This window comes from Thermobia domestica, chromosome 3, assembly GCF_964235325.1.
Source record: "Thermobia domestica chromosome 3, izTheDome1.hap1.1, whole genome shotgun sequence".
NCBI lineage: Eukaryota > Metazoa > Arthropoda > Insecta > Zygentoma > Lepismatidae > Thermobia > Thermobia domestica.
Window position 1 is genome coordinate 273,143,234 of NC_137456.1, and position 16,704 is coordinate 273,159,937.

The 16,704-nt window shown below is 35.3% G+C and overlaps 1 protein-coding gene across 3 annotated transcripts in view; it reads left to right on the top strand.

Moving 5' to 3' along the window:
• Nucleotides 1-540: 540 nt before the first annotated feature.
• LOC145681050 (uncharacterized) overlaps nucleotides 541-16,704 on the top strand; it is a 47,157-nt gene continuing 30,993 nt past the window's right edge. Inside the window, exon 1 of one of the 3 annotated variants that reach the window (XM_081752385.1) lies at nucleotides 541-671. The gene's annotated coding sequence lies outside the window, so the exon portion shown is untranslated. Of the gene's footprint in view, nucleotides 817-16,704 lie in introns of all 3 variants that reach the window. The other 2 variants (XM_081752384.1, XM_081752386.1) reach the window with 2 other exon arrangements.

The following is a 16,704-nucleotide window of genomic DNA, read 5'->3' on the forward strand; positions in this document are numbered from 1 at the left end:
TTATTTCCCTCTTCCACTTCGCTTTAGGGCCTTAGAAACAAATGTCAAAAAAGTAAAATAAATTGTTGTTGTTACACACCTGTTTTTCAACTTGATTAGCGTCTAGGTTATTTTTTCCCCATGGCAGTTTGGTATCAATAATGAAGGAACAGTGTCAGATCTTAAACACTACTTTTGCTGGAAACCTACAAGCTCATTTTTAAAACCCTTTGACAATCCTGTGGTGAAAAGTGAGCAGAACATATTCGTGCGTTATCCATATTAAACGTGTTCTTTTGTTTATAGCGGGAAACCCATCTTCTTCGTAAGTTCATCAATTTTAGAGAATCGATGGAACATTAATTCATTTGTATTGCTTCCTCTGTTATTTCAATAAGCTACTGCGCAATTAACATGGTTTTTGCTCATCTTGAAACACTAGCGTAATTGTTTATGCAGTATTTTACTTCTGTTGAAAAATACCGCGATACCTCCACGTGACGTCATCGGTCTCAAGGAGAGCAGAAAAGCTGAATCAAGAGTCCCCTGGGGACGAAAGACGACAACCAATCAGAGTCGATTTTACAAATTGACCGAAGTTTATTTAACGAGGATTACTGAACTTCGTTTTTCAATGGTGCAACAACAACGTTTAATCTTGAAAGTTTAATGTTGAACGCGTTTAACTGAACGTACGTTTAAACTTCGTTGGTGTACACGGCTGTAATAAGTAATGAGTTGGTTCTTTTCTCATTTTCGACTTGGTATTGTATACACTGAACGGTATATTTTTACGGAATGAAATTGATAACAATTAAGCAAGAAAAGAGTGTTTCGGTATGTTTAAAATGTTTCCCTCAGTTATAAAATATTCGCGTTTTAATTGCAAGCTATATTTTTATTATTGTTCGTCTTAGGCAATAGTTTAATAATTATTTGTTCATGCGCTAATAAGTATTAGCGCATGAAATGTCGAGAAGTTGGCAGGAAGAAAGGTCGTGTATGGCAATATTACAAGCAAAATTATAAAGTTAAGAAAGAGATATAGAGGTATAGATAGTGATGGGCAGTGGGAATATTCCCGGCGGTAATAGTATACAAATGTTCCGTAGTCGAGGATAGTTCTTACTCTTGCATTAAGTACAGAAATGATGGTATGTAATGTACAAATGGTAATAGAACTCATAAGGAACCCAGATCATATGTCTTACACTGGAATATGCAGTATGACTACACCGTGATATGCGTTTCTTATGTGTGCTAATACAACTTCTACATGAAATACCATCACGTTTGTACGTAATGCAATAGTAAGAACTATCCACGAGCGCGAGACATGCAATATGCGTTCAAGTCCCTTTTCCCGACACACATAGTGAAATGTAAAGTACAAGGGCACTACAGAGGCGCACATAAAGTGCACCGTACTCGAGGATAGTTCTAACTCTTGCACCACGTACAGAAATGGTGGTATGTCATGTAAAAGTTTCAGTCGACAAGTAACTGAAAGTCGCTTTGTTACCTCATTTTCAAGTTCCTAGATCCTCAATGAATAATCCGTAAAAGACTGAACTTCGTGAGTCCTGGGGGAAATGAGGAGGAACTGTTGTGTACTATATCCGGAATTTAAAAAAAATGGGAATATTCGCGGTTTTTTTTCCATGGCCTATAAATTCCCGGGAAGGAAAATATTTCCATTTCTTTACTTTATCTTCCAAATTATAAGAACCGTATGACTAATTATATTATTTTAGTAGCTTATGATTTACTTCTAGCTTTTAAAGAATTTGGATGTTAAATTTAAAATTCTTTGGCTGTACTTTATATAACTAATAACATGAGTTTTTGAGTGCCATTTCCGTTTGCACTAAAAAGTAGGGTAATTGTTTAGTATTAAGGGCCCGAAACTAGCAAAATATAGGAATATTTACGGAACAAATGAGTTGATAGTGGTGTTCATGTAGTGACGAAAGTATCGAACACATTTTTTTTATGGCAGTAAGGGATTTGTACAATCCGTAAAGATAAGTGCCATTGATTTATGTGAGATAAGAAAGTGATTTCTTGGTAACGAAGATAGAAAACAACGTGAATTGCGGGGTTCTAAACCGCGTTCACTCGCTAACGCTCGCTTTGCAATGCTGTCTAAATTTAATGTTGGTAACGTAATTTACGTAAGAAACCATAAAACAACCGCATCAGAATAGAATGTCGCAAAAAAGTAGGTGCAAAAGCAGGCCCCCCAAATCTAAACAATAACCAATGTAGCGAAGTACTAATTTACAAATTGTGACAAGGAGTCATTTTGTAACGTAATGTAGAATTACGTAGAGATAGAGACGAAGTACTATTAATAAACACTGAACCACCGTTAGTAATAGACATCGGTCTTTTTCCTGTCTCTGGCTCGAATTTCTAAAGAGGTACTTGGACTTCTCTTACATGTGTATTAGCGCATGAATTGTCGAGAAGTTGGCAGGAAGAAAGGTCGTGTATGGCAATATTACAAGCAAAATTATAAAGTTAAGAAAGTATCTTGCAAATATTGTGAACATACATATTTATGCGCAAATGTTGACAAAACGGTGGGACATGTGTCTTCTGGCAGTTACCCAACCTAATTTGTTTATAACATTTAAAAATTTAATGGGGCTTATGGAGAGTCGTTCTGACAAGTTATTAGTTCCATACTAAAGAGTTCGAATAACATATGTTTCCTTCAGTAGTCAGGCTTTTGGTATGACTCTAATCATACGTCAAAACGACTTGCATAAGGCAGCATATGTTTATATCAATAGTAATTCAAGTTTAGAAAATCCACTTACATGTAAATTTAAAATTTTTAGCAGTTTAAAAAATATGTGGACTTACTATACCATTTTTGAAACATATTTACATCCATAGAACATATTGTAAATAAATATTATTTATGCGTACTCTCTAAATATAATAAAATAACATAATATCTTGGAGAATATACATTTTAAAGACTCGTCTGGGGACAGACGTAAAAATATACCGTGATATAAAAACGAATTTAAGTTTGAAATACTAATATAGTAATAGAATGCAATTTTATTTGTGATTGTACATAAATTACCTTATAATTCTTATTTTTGGGAATCTTCCCGGGAATTTTCCAGTCACTAGGTATGGACTTCCAAAAATATTACTTGGTCAGACGGTTCTAGCAAAAACTGACATATTTCTTACATTTTCAAATTAGGTTTGAGCTTTCTATTTGTTTTTAGCAGAACATGTACTAAATGAGGAGCTCCCTTACTACTTGGAGATTGACTTCAGGGGGACTCTAAAAATACAGAATGGCATAAAAACTACAGTGTATAAAACACGAGCCAACTAGTGCTAGGTGGATATTACAGAGCATGGATGCTATCTAACTGAGTTAGGGAAGGAGCGCAGCATATGGCCCAAGCGATAGTACGGGGTGCGTCCATAGGGAACAGGGGCGTTAGCGACGGCAATTATACGCATAAACGAGGGTAGTAGAAGAATACACTTACACATAAAATACTTTTTATTTTCACTGAAAATCCATTTTAATATGATGTACACTGACTGTAATTACTTATGTTCACATTCGTATTCCTCACATGGAGTACCTCATCATTTACTTGGACGATACGCTTTGTGTTCCTGCTTCTTTTGAAGAACACTTTGATCATATCGAGGCAATTTTCTGAATTCTTTGTTCGGCAAATAACGCTTTAAATTTTTATAAATGTTATTTCTTTCATACTGATTTTTAAGTCCATATTTTCTGGATCATGAGAGAAAGTCAACCCCAATAGTAAGAGGCCACACGCCATTTTCGTTTTCCACGAATGAAGAAAGCTATTTGGACATTTATTTTGCTCGTCGGGTGGTGGAAACGGCATTTTCCAAATGTTTCAGAGTTGACAGCTCCACTCTACGACCTCGTTAAGAAGGACCGGCGCATAGAATACTGCACGGAGTTACTTGAACATCTTCTCTTCGGGTTTCCATTTGTATAGCAACACCTCTGCACAATGCCTCTCTGGATTCACTGCGTAATTTCCACCAGACAGGACGATCCGAGGATTATTGACATTTCAAGCCGGAATATCAAACCACATAAGATTTCCTTATCTATCTTTCAGTTGGAATTGATGACAGTTCTCTTTTTACGCAAGAATTTTCCTTACTTTATTTTACGTCGTCGAACACTCTCCAGTGTGATAATTCGGGAAATATTTATGCGTTTGGGCTTCGTAACTTAGATGCTGGAACAACACGTCTTGTTTCAAAGCGCCAACGTATAGATCTTAAGTTTGAAAACATTCGAGGTACAGATAATGAAATAGTGGATTTATTAAGCAGATAACGTGCTGAGGTTTCCGAGGTTAAGGAGGTAAATTTTGTAAATTTCCTAACATCCGTCGATTCAAAGTTTTTGAACCTCACAGATGTTAGACGAAAATAGAAGCTGGATTTGTATTGTAGAAAGTTGCATCGTCATTGTTTTGTGATTTGAATTGTTTTGAAGATGCAAAGACAGGGTACGGACGAGGGGACTTCCTTCAACATTACAATTTAATTGACTCTGTCCCACATAGATTGTAGGTAGAGCGATAATAAAAAGCATCCGGAATCGACTTCCACTACCGGCTTTTATTATAAATTTCCACTATAAAGAGTACTTTACAAAATACTACAAAGATAATTTCTCTAAGTTTGCAAGGTTATATAAACGTAGTCTTTGACCATAAGGTCGCAGAGAGGATCTCCGGAGAGCCCCGCAGCAGGCGTAGCAGAGTGGCGTTATGGTTCGCAATGCTCCGCGGCAAGCGGTGGGTTGGTTAGGTGACCACAGAACCCCATAGCAGGCTAAGCGTCTGAGGTTAGGATTCCCGACAGAGCCCCCTAGCAGGCTAATGCAGGAGAAGGGAAAAGCCAAGAGTCCCATAGCAGATTAGAGGCCTGGGTTAAGTTACTCTTAATGTTCCGTTGCAAGAAGTAAAAGGGGTACCAGAGAACTGAGTCAGGTCCATTGTCGGCCATCACATGTATAGGGGTTCTCGGACGGTGGTGGCGCTGCTGCTCAGTTGTCGTCGTCTGCTTCATAGAAGAAGCTAGAAGTTCGTCGTCTGCAGGTGATAGTGGATCCATCTTATGTGTGCAATCCTCTTGTAAAGCCATGTGGTGGTGTTTTTAAACATAAGAGTGAAGTTGTTTGTATAGAACACCATGGTGGGCATTACACTATACATAACAGCAATCAAAGCCAAAATTGGATAGGAACTTGTTTTGAAATTTAGGAAAGATGTATTCGTGCGTGCAGTCAGCACCAAATCACTGATGATACGTGATTCACATCCCGTCTCCCATACTCGCTTGACTCTTCAAAATTCGAATAGTTTTCCTGTTCACCAGAAATTTAAAACTAAATTGGAGAATTATAAAAGATAGGCTAAAGTAAAGATGCTCGTTTGCTTTTCCAAATCGTACTCAGCGTCTGATATGTGCTATGGTTTACTTTATTTTATTTTTTATTTATTTATTTTTTTTTTTTGGTTTATGTACTTGTGCGTAAAGGTTAGCTTAAGTCAGGTTAAGGATAAAATGTTGATTTATGCTGATATGTAATGAATGTTTGTGTAGCAGATGAATAATTGCGGCATGATGTTAAATAATTCGTAATGCAGAATTTTTAAAAGGAAGGCAGAATATAGCACACGTGATAAAAGGGGCAGAATGTTTAATTTTCTGGATTGCGAATATGTATTGAGAACCCGTTGTTTATGCATAATGACTTGTAATGAAAGTAATTAACCGTGATGGTGTAGTGATAAAGTTGCTTTGTAGTGATTGAATTTAAGTAAAACATGAGTAATTTTGAACTCAAAGGATTGATTTAAAGCTTCACTTTGTAAATTTTAATACATTAGATGAAATGCCAGAAGAATCGTGAACATGTAGCATAGATATCCCCAAAAATGTAATTGTACAGGCTTTCTATCGAACGATTAAGTAAATGGATACAAATTAAGAGCTATTTTATTTCAATTAAGGAAGAAACACAGTAATTCAAGAAAATTTAAATAAATTTTATTAGAAATGGTACAAAGGTGGATTCAGTAACAATAGTTTGGAATGATAGCAGGGAGAAAAATAATATTTTAAAATGAAAGCGAAATGATGCAGATAGGACTGAAGGAGAACCCAAAACTAGACATAAACCTCCTATTCCAAATTTCGAATTTAGTGGATTTTTTTTTTTTTTTTTTTTTTTTGACATTGCGTGGAATTAATCAAAATTTCATACACATTAGAACTTTCGAATACAGTTTTTTTAAACATGATGGTAAAGTAGACGAATGTGTTGTGGATTACCAGACACACTTCTCTGGGGGCCCCAAGAGACTTCTGATTGGTTAAACGGACAATATTCATTTGGGCACATCTGAATCCAGGGAAGATGACGTACAAATACATTCAGTCAGATGCCCAATTACACCGCACTTTTTTTTTCTATGGGTAACTTATTTTATATTTCCTAATTTATGGCGGTTGCAGTAGCTCTACTGACCACAAACAGCTTAATGTCCAATTCGTATCTTTCTGAAACCTCATTTCCTTTTACTGTCCTCGTTTAGGGGTATAACCAGCATCGCTGACCTGTCTCCTCCCTTCGGATGCTTCCCGCGACGGCCTACAAGCTCCGCCTTGCCCCGACTCGGTTAGGTAGCATTCCTGCTTTTTAGTGGCTACTTAGCAGAGGTTTTTTGTGTTTTTGCACTGCAGTTCATATGCTATACATCCGGAGCCCGTATTCATAAGCAGATCTTAAAACAATTGTACCTCTGTGGGACTTCTAACTTCGTCCACTCGCTCACGCAGTTCAACCATGTTTTGTTACCTAAGTAAATCATGTTTTTATCAGTAAAGTTTTTGTGTACAGTCCACAGCAAAAAACCTGCAACATTTCATTTCATTCCATTTTTATTTATCCTCCATTCTGTACAAACTTGGAAATAATTTTCTGATAGTACATGGGATTCGTCATGGTTAATTGAAGCAGTACATATATTAGATACATTTGTTAAATATAATTCATACATTTATACATTATAATAATTTGAAATATCATTATACCAATACTACAGCATACCTTATACATAAATGGACCTATCTTGTTACTTTGTTACTACTATTTGCATTGTCACTATTTAATTGATTATATTCCTCTATCGTATAGAAGCAATGTGAAAATAGGTATTCTCTTAATTTTCTTTTGAATGCAACATTAGACTTGATAACCTTTAATTTGTTTGGAAACTTATTCCATAGCATAATACCAGCATACTTTACTCCCTTTTCGTACATTGCTGTTCTATGGTTTGGTGGATGAAAATTCTTCTTTTTTCTTGTGTTATAACCGTATACGTCACCGTTTCTTGTGTACTCATTTATATTGGATCTTACAAATTCTATTAAGCAATATATATACAAACATGGTAAAGGTAGTATAGCTAATTCTTTAAAACATTTCCTACAGGACTCGGGGTCCTACACCAGCTAGGATTCATACAACTCTTTTTTGAAGATTAAAGATATCTCTACTTTTTACAGTATTTCCCCAAGACATCAATTCATATCTTAATATAGATTCAAATGAGCAGTAATATAATATTTTTCTCTGTTTCGGAATATAGTATTTTTAATGTCTTGTACGACGAAAAACGTTTTTCTTAAGCTATTCGCAATTTTTTCTATATGATAATCACATTTTAAATTTGCTGATATATGTACACCTAAAAATTTTATGGAACTAACTCTTTTTTATTACGTTTTCTCCTATTTTTATACTTCCTTTATCTAGATTGTTGTTTGTTAATTTTAAGCTTATTGACAAGTTTTTTTTTTTTTAATTTACTATTAACTTATTATGATCGAACTAATTCGTTAGCTGTTGTACGGTATTTCCTATGTTAGTATTTAATTGTTGATAGTTTTCTCCTGTTATTGATACAGTTGTGTCATCCGCGAATAATGTGGCTTTTGCAAAGTTTAAATTATCCGGGAGATCGTTTATATATATCAAAAAGAGTAATGGCCCGAGAATTGATCCTTGTGGTACGCCGCATTTTATTTTATTCATTGTAGATGTGAAAGTAGTTACTTTTGAGTTTCTCCCATCTGCTCTAGTTATTTCAACCCCTGCATTCTATCTGCATAATACGAACAAAACCAGTTTCTTATTACTCCTCTTATTCCACATTATGTTATATCAAAGTTCTCTATGAGCGACTAAGTCAAACGCTTTAGTAAGGTATAAAAACAACCTTATGCACTTATTTCTTTTATCTAGTAGTTCGCTTACGTAATTCAGATGTTGGTAAATAGCGGTTTCCGTTGATTTTCCTTGAATAAATCCATGTTGGTCTTTTGAAATTGTTCAAGTGCTTTGTAAATATAGTATAACCTGTTTGTTCATTGCTAATTTTAATATTTTCCCAAATTTTGTGATAAGAGAAATCGATCTATAGTTTCTGATATCCATTTTATCCCCCTTTTTATAAATTGGTTTAATTTTGGTAACTATTAATTTATCAGGAAATAATCCTGCTTGGAAAGAAAGGTTTATTAAATAGCATAAAACTTCAGCTAGAGAACTGTTTACAACTTTCTTGATAAGCGCAGGCGGTACTTCATCAATGCCCGCTGACCATTTATTTTGAATTTGATTGATAATTTTAGTTACGTCGGTCACATTTACAGGATATATGTATCCTCGTCGCCATAAGTGCCTTTACATCGCAGTGACGGGTATGTGACCGCGCAGTACTCCAAGGAGGGGATGGTTGTATAAGAATTTTTGATTAATTTTGAAGAGTTTTTATTTTGACTAGGGAATTAACATAGGTATAGGGAGTAAAGACACAGATTTGAAGCATCAGTGCACGAAAAGATTCGTATTCTCAGTTTTTCTATTTATTGTTTTATATGTTAAGTTAAACACCACAATATGTATCACTGATATCGCAGATCGTATTATTTTGTAAAATCGTGTCTGTAACCTATTGTCAAAACATTCATCTCAAGACATGATGTAGAGAACAGAGAAAGAGATGAGACATCTGTAATATATGTATAATTACTCAATAAGTAATTATAAGTAAATTAGACTCAATAAGTAATTGTAGAAATTAGTTAAAGGACACGTAAGAGAGCGAAAAGGAGGTCTAGAAGTCTGAACTTTTTAGAAACTTCCTAGATAGCTGAAAATATAGTTAAAAATTGCAAAAGGTATCATGTAATTTATCTTTCTTTTCTTATATCCTAGTATACTTTTTTCTTTCACATCCAAACATCTCTATTCAGAATTACGAGATGTTTGTGAAGAGAGGTGAAGAGAGAAACATTTCCATCTCAAGAAGTATATCAGAAAAAAATCTTTTGACTTAGGTTAGATTCGAACTCGTAACCCTTGAATCCATAAGTCTTCGCTCTACCGATTGAGCTAACAATTGCTGTTGCAAAAGCCTGATTTCTACAACTACCGGTTGCTGAATGGTGTGTATTAACGAAATTGGCCGAAATGATTGCTTCATATAGCTATTGCAATAATAATAATAATAATAATAATAAAGATGATGAACAGAATTTAAAAAGTCGTTGTTAAAAGTTTTGTGTGCGAAGTTAGTCCTAATATGAGATTTTATTAATTATATATAATAAATGTAAGCGTGGTTTATTCGTGCGTGCTATTCAAACTGCGCAACTCATAAGGGTTGTACGCGTATGGTACAGTAGCCTTGCGTCCTCCAACCGTGAAGAAAGATTCGGTTTGAACCTATGCGTGTCCTAAGAGGAAGTAGGAAATTCAAACATATGTTAAGTTAAACACCACAATATGTATCACTGATATCGCAGATCGTATTATTTTGTAAAATCGTGTCTGTAACCTATTTTCAAAACATTCATCTCAAGACATGATGTAGAGAACAGAGAAAGAGATGAGACATCTGTAATATATGTATAATTACTCAATAAGTAATTATAAGTAAATTAGACTCAATAAGTAATTGTAGAAATTAGTTAAAGGACACATAAGAGAGCGAAAAGGAGGTCTAGAAGTCTGAAATTTTTAGAAACGTCCTAGATAGGTGAAAATATAGTTAAAAATTGCAAAAGGTATCATGTAATTTATCTTTCTTTTCTTATATCCTAGTATACTTTTTTCTTTCACATCCAAACATCTCTATTCAGAATTACGAGATGTTTGTGAAGAGAGGTGAAGAGAGAAACATTTCCATCTCAAGAATTATATCAGAAAAAAATCTTTTGACTTAGGCTAGATTCGAACTCGTAACCCTTAAATCCATAAGTCTGCGCTCTACCGATTGAGCTAACAATTGCTGTTGCAAAAGCCTGATTTCTACAACTACCGGTTGCTGAATGGTGTGTATTAACGAAATTGGCCGAAATGATTGCTTCATATAGCTATTGCAATAATAATAATAATAATAATAATAAAAAGATGATGAACAGAATTTAAAAAGTCGCATTGTTAAAAGTTTTGTGTGCGAAGTTAGTCCTAATATGAGATTTTATTAATTATATATAATAAATGTAAGCGTGGTTTATTCGTGCGTGCTACTCAAACTGCGCAACTCATAAGGGTTGTACGAGTATGGTACAGTAGCCTTGCGTCCTCCAACCGTGAAGAAAGATTCGGTTTGAACCTATGCGTGTCCTAAGAGGAAGGAGGAGATTCAAAGAAAGAGAAGTGGTTTAGAAATTATGCAAAAATAGAATATCTCACGAGGTGAGGTGATATAGAGTTCAGCGTGTCTTTCAGCTGTGACTCTATACAAGATATGCATCTACGACTTAACGTGGAACCCGAACCAAGACACACAAGGGCGCCCATATTGTGGTTTTCAAAGGGGGCAAGTATAAGCGACATTTCAAATATAGTTCCAAATTTTGGGGTAAATATTCAAACAATTTTTGGGTTTTCGATCTTGCAAAGTATAATTTCCTCTAGAGGGGGCAATCGCCTCCTCTTACTCCCTTAATGGGCGCCTCTGGAGGATCCAGACTCTCAGACTACCTGTGCAGTGTTTCGTCCACACTTATTTTTAGGGGGCCATTTTCCCCCGGGAGGAGATCAAAATAATACGTCTGTAATATAATAATAAATAAAAGAATAGCAGCAGTGGTCCTCTGAATACTAAGTGCACCCCCCGGAAGATGTTTTCTGAAAGGAACACTGCACCTATTAGGGATCCAGTTTAAACTAGCTGCGACTATATTTAATTCAAAATTGAACTTCTGGAGTGCAACATATGAGTGTAGCTAAAAGAAAAAATCAATAAGAACAGTCGGGATTTGAACCTAAGCCACACAAGTAGGAGTTCCTTACACTAACCATTCATCTACTATATTTTGTTTACTAAAATATTTTCCATGCAGCAAAATGCCATTTCACACTGAAACATTAACAACATAAGAACAAAGATTTCAAGAAAATTTGCCAAAGCTTATGTATTAAAGGTATCCTGGTATTCGCCCAGTGGTACTGCAAAATCACTAGTCAGGATGCCTCGTATCGAAATTTGAACCGGGAGACTCTCAATTACGAAGCGTCAACACTAACCAGTAACCTTCGTTCGCTCAGTAAATGTCTTCAAATTACTTTTCTGTAATTATTTTTTAAAAATGTTTATTATTTTCATGAAGCAAAGAGTGCATCTTCTACTTGTTTTGAGAACTATATCTACTATACTTCTAACAGTCAACTAATAGTTGATGTTCATTATTTCTATCGATTTTCTACGTCTACTAAGTCATTTCAATTTTTTATAAGTTTTCCCTTCCGTTTATGACAATGATTAGAAATGAAGGCTCCTCTTCTTATACAAATCTTGATCATTGTAACATTTTTAGTCAAAATTCTGAATTATTGAAAATATTTAAATTAGTTAGAATGAAGAGAATAATACTAAGAAACATGGTTAGAAAAAAAGAAACATTGTTGTTTAACGAACTGGTAAAATCAAGCTTTTTCAAAACATAAAAAAATACTGTATGGTATGGGATGATCATGGAAAAAGTAAAAATAGCCATCGAGGACACACTAACCAACTACTGTACGCGGATAAGTCCAGGTTCGTTAACTTGGTAGACGTATATGAAGAAACCACTAACAAAAAATAGCTGATAGCTTTACGCCTAATCATCTCGGCGACCTCGAAACTATGAACTCTACATCAACATCGGTTGTCGTTTTCGATCATTTTATATGTTACTCCCTTCCATTGTCCAAGGTATGTCTTACCCCCTTATCCCAATGCATGAAAAGCAAATAATATTTTCGCAAACACCGCGAGGGGCAGGGAGGGAGTAACAGAACGCACACAGCTCGCTGTATAACTTTAGGGCAAATACCTAAAAGCATAAGCAATAGGCCACTTGACCAAGGGCAATGTTGCCATACGTAAACAAGGTAAGCCCACTCGCAGCCTGTCTCTTCGCGTGACATTACCTTCGACACAAAATCACTGACCCTTCGAACAAGATAACATTGTTGCGCTCTCAGAGTCAGGTTTTAATTGCATTTGTGTTGAAGAAATGAAATGAAATCTTTAAGTTTTACGTCCCACGGTTGTGCCGGTTACACTAAAGGAGACGGTGATGATGAGTAATGAATGAAATGAAGAGAGTGGGAGGAAATAGGAGAACCCCGAGGAAACCTACGCACACGGTGTTCGTCCGCCACAAAGTTCAATTGGCGGGGGCTGGGATCGAACCCGAGGCCCCAAGCACTAGAGGTGAAAGCTCTGCCACTGAGCCACCGCGGCCCTAAAGGAAATGAAAAGAAAAGCGCACCCAAGACAATACCTTTAGAGTTGTGGGGAAACTTGTCCAAATAGACTTTTCTTTTTATTTACATTTAAAAAGAAATAAAATATATTTCCATGATGGAATAAAATTCCACTAATATAATAGACATCTAAATTAGAAATAGCAAAAACAGCTGAAAGTAAGGAGAAAGCAGTAATTTCACATCAGGTTCCAAAGAGAATAAACAGCACCGAGTAAGCAAACAACAGCGTTACTCCTCCTGTGGTCCTGTCCCGAGCATGTGTCAAAGGTGACGTCATTGCACGATATGACGGAAACGCGTTCAGTGATGAACTTACCAAGCCAGTAACTACTGTATTTACACCACGGAGTCCGACACTCTATAAAGTGCCTTTTATCTATACAGGATTATGCGCGATCAACATTATAACTGTTACATTTTTCATTCTCTGTTGCAAGAAAATAATTGACATAAGGATAGAACCTGTACTTAAACGCAAAATTACATAAACGGTCTGGTAGTTTTAGTTAGAACGATCCGTCAGGTGGAGGTGGGGTAAGTTCTCAAACATTTAAATATACGACGTCTTATATACTGTAGGTGCACTACGCAACCAGTTACTAGAGAACAAACCCCGAAGTAGGACTGGTATCAAAACGAGACAATACGAGACTATTTAAAGTATTAGTCTCCTTTCAACCGACAAATAGCGGTCTCAGTCTCGTCTCGATAGTTTCGAAATAAATTATTTGAAATTACTCCACACTAAATTCGACAGTAGATAAATAAAATACACCTCCAATAGTTCTCCCTATTGCTTCAGAATATATAATGGATGCACCATTTTCTACTAGCTGAAGTATGAATTAGCTATTCATATACAACATTCAAAAATACGTATGTCTGTTTTCATTAAATATACTCATTGTTTCTTAAATTATTTATTTACTAACTGAAATACCCGGCGTTGCACGGGAAGAATAGGTTTATATTTCAAAGATATATTTGAGATTAGTTTTACCAGTAGAATACATATTTGAATCGGAATGAAATAGTACGAATCCATTTCCAGCAGGAGCAAATGAATTAACTTGCCGCTAACGAAGAATAAAAACTTGGGCTTTTATGGTATCGGGAGTGTCATTATTCACTTCAGCGACCCCGAAAACTATTGAAGAGACACTCATATCTTTCAATTAGGAATTTTTAGGACCTCGAAAGCTATGGATTTAACATTAATATCGTTTATTTTCGATTATTTTTACATATATCTGTGTCGCCCATGATAGAGCTAAAGCTGATATGGGTTTCGATTCCCGGCAGGAGTCGTGTGGTTCGGGTTCCACGTTACGTCGTAGATGCGTATCTTGTATAGAGTCACAGCTGAAAGACACGCTGAACTCTATATCACCTCACCTCGTGAGATATTCTATTTTTGCATAGTTTCTAAACCACTTCTCTGTCTTTGAATCTCCTCCTTCCTCTTAGGACACGCAAAGGTTCAAACCGAATCTTTCTTCACGGTTGGAGTACGCAAGGCTACTGTACCATATGCGTACAACCCTTATGAGTTGCGCAGTTTGAGTAGCACGCACGAATAAACCACGCTTACATTTATTATATATAATTAATAAAATCTCATATTAGGACTAACTTTGCACACAAAACTTTTAACAATGCGACTTTTTAAATTCTGTTCATCATCTTTATTATTATTATTATTATTATTATTATTATTGCAATAGCTATATGAAGCAATCATTTCGGCCAATTTCGTTAATACACACCATTCAGCAACCGGTAGTTGTAGAAATCAGGCTTTTGCAACAGCAACTGTTAGCTCAATCGGTAGAGCGCAGACTTATGGATTCAAGGGTTACGAGTTCGAATCTAGCCTAAGTCAAAAGATTTTTTTCTGATATAATTCTTGAGATGGAAATGTTTCTCTCTTCACCTCTCTTCACAAACATCTCGTAATTCTGAATAGAGATGTTTGGATGTGAAAGAAAAAAGTATACTAGGATATAAGAAAAGAAAGATAAATTACATGATACCTTTTGCAATTTTTAACTATATTTTCACCTATCTAGGACGTTTCTAAAAAGCTCAGACTTCTAGACCTCCTTTTCGCTCTCTTACGTGTCCTTTAACTAATTTCTACAATTAGTTATTGAGTCTAATTTACTTATAATTACTTATTGAGTAATTATACATATATTACAGATGTCTCATCTCTTTCTCTGTTCTCTACATCATGTCTTGAGATGAATGTTTTGAAAATAGGTTACAGACACGATTTTACAAAATAATACGATCTGCGATATCAGTGATACATATTGTGGTGTTTAACTTAACATATAAAACAATAAATAGAAAAACTGAGAATACGAATCTTTTCGTGCACTGATGCTTCAAATCTGTGTCTTTACTCCCTATACCTATGTTAATTCCCTAGTCAAAGTAAAAACTCTTCAAAATTAATCAAAAATTCTTATACAACCATCCCTTCCTTGGAGTACTGCGCGGTCACATACCCGTCACTGCGATGTAAAGGCACTTATGGCGACGAGGATACATTGAATTTAGATTATTTCTTATGTTAACTTTCCGAAATTGGTTGCTATTTTTGTGTTTGTTATATATTCTACTTAAATTTGTGTAATAAGAATTGAATGTTTCGGAAATCGTTTGTGCGTTATGAATTATTTCATCATTGTGTTTTATTTCAGTAATATTTTCTCTTGCTGGATTTATTTTAAGTTCATTATTTACTAATGACCACATCCTTTTGGTCTTATTAGCCAAATGCTGTACTATAGTTTCCTTGTGCATTTGTTCTGCTGCTATAATTACACGTTTATAAGTATTTTTATATTTCTTGTAATATCTTTGGAATCTTTCGAATACTTCCTTCCGTCCTTAACAAGTTTGGTGTTTTCATTTTTTGACTGAAAATCTTAATACCCTGATAAACCATTGTTTGGAAACTTTTGATTGTAAAGTAACACTCTTTTTTGGAAAAGCTACATTGAAATAGTAACTAATGTTATCAAGAAAAACTTTCCAGGCTTCATTTATATCATTGTGCAAAAATACTTCTTCCCAATTTTCATCTTTAATTAGCATTTTAAAGTGCATAATATTATTTGTATTAAAATTCCGCCTATATGCGTGTATTTTTTGTTCCCGTTTTAAAGATGTACTTTTATTTATTGGTACATTAATAGTGAAGAGTTTGCCGACATGGTCAGAAAACCCAGTGTTTCCTACCGTAGTATGACTGTTTAATATTAACTCATTTATCAGAAGTTGATCTATTGCTGTTTTAAAGTGTCATTATCTTCTTCAAGTTGTGGCATCAACCAAAGTTGCAAAGTGTTCAAGAACGTTCTTCCAGTAACGATTTCTTCTGGGGAAAAAACCGGTTCATACACCTTTTAGTGCGATACAGCACAAAACACGTTAACCTTCGGGGAGTCCCTAATCTGCTTCACAATCTCGTGAGGGTTTTCGCTTCCCCATATACGCACGTTATGATTGTTTACGACACCACTTAATGTGAAAGGTTGATTCGTCCTCAAATGGAAGCAGCTGAAGAAAGTCATCTTTTTCTTCACAAAGATTTTGTATGAACACACAATACTCTAAACATTGCTATCTGTCACTTTCACTGAAACTTTGCAGTAATTGCAATCGATATAGATAGAACTTGAGAGGTTTGCGTAGAATGTTCCTGACAGTCTTTTGAGTAATCAAGTTCACTCCTGCAAGTGTTTATTTCCACGGGCTGCGAACATAGCTCGCACGAACGCGCTCAGCTGTTTGTTTGACACTGGAGGTCTTCCCGTGGATTTCTTTTTACAGAGACA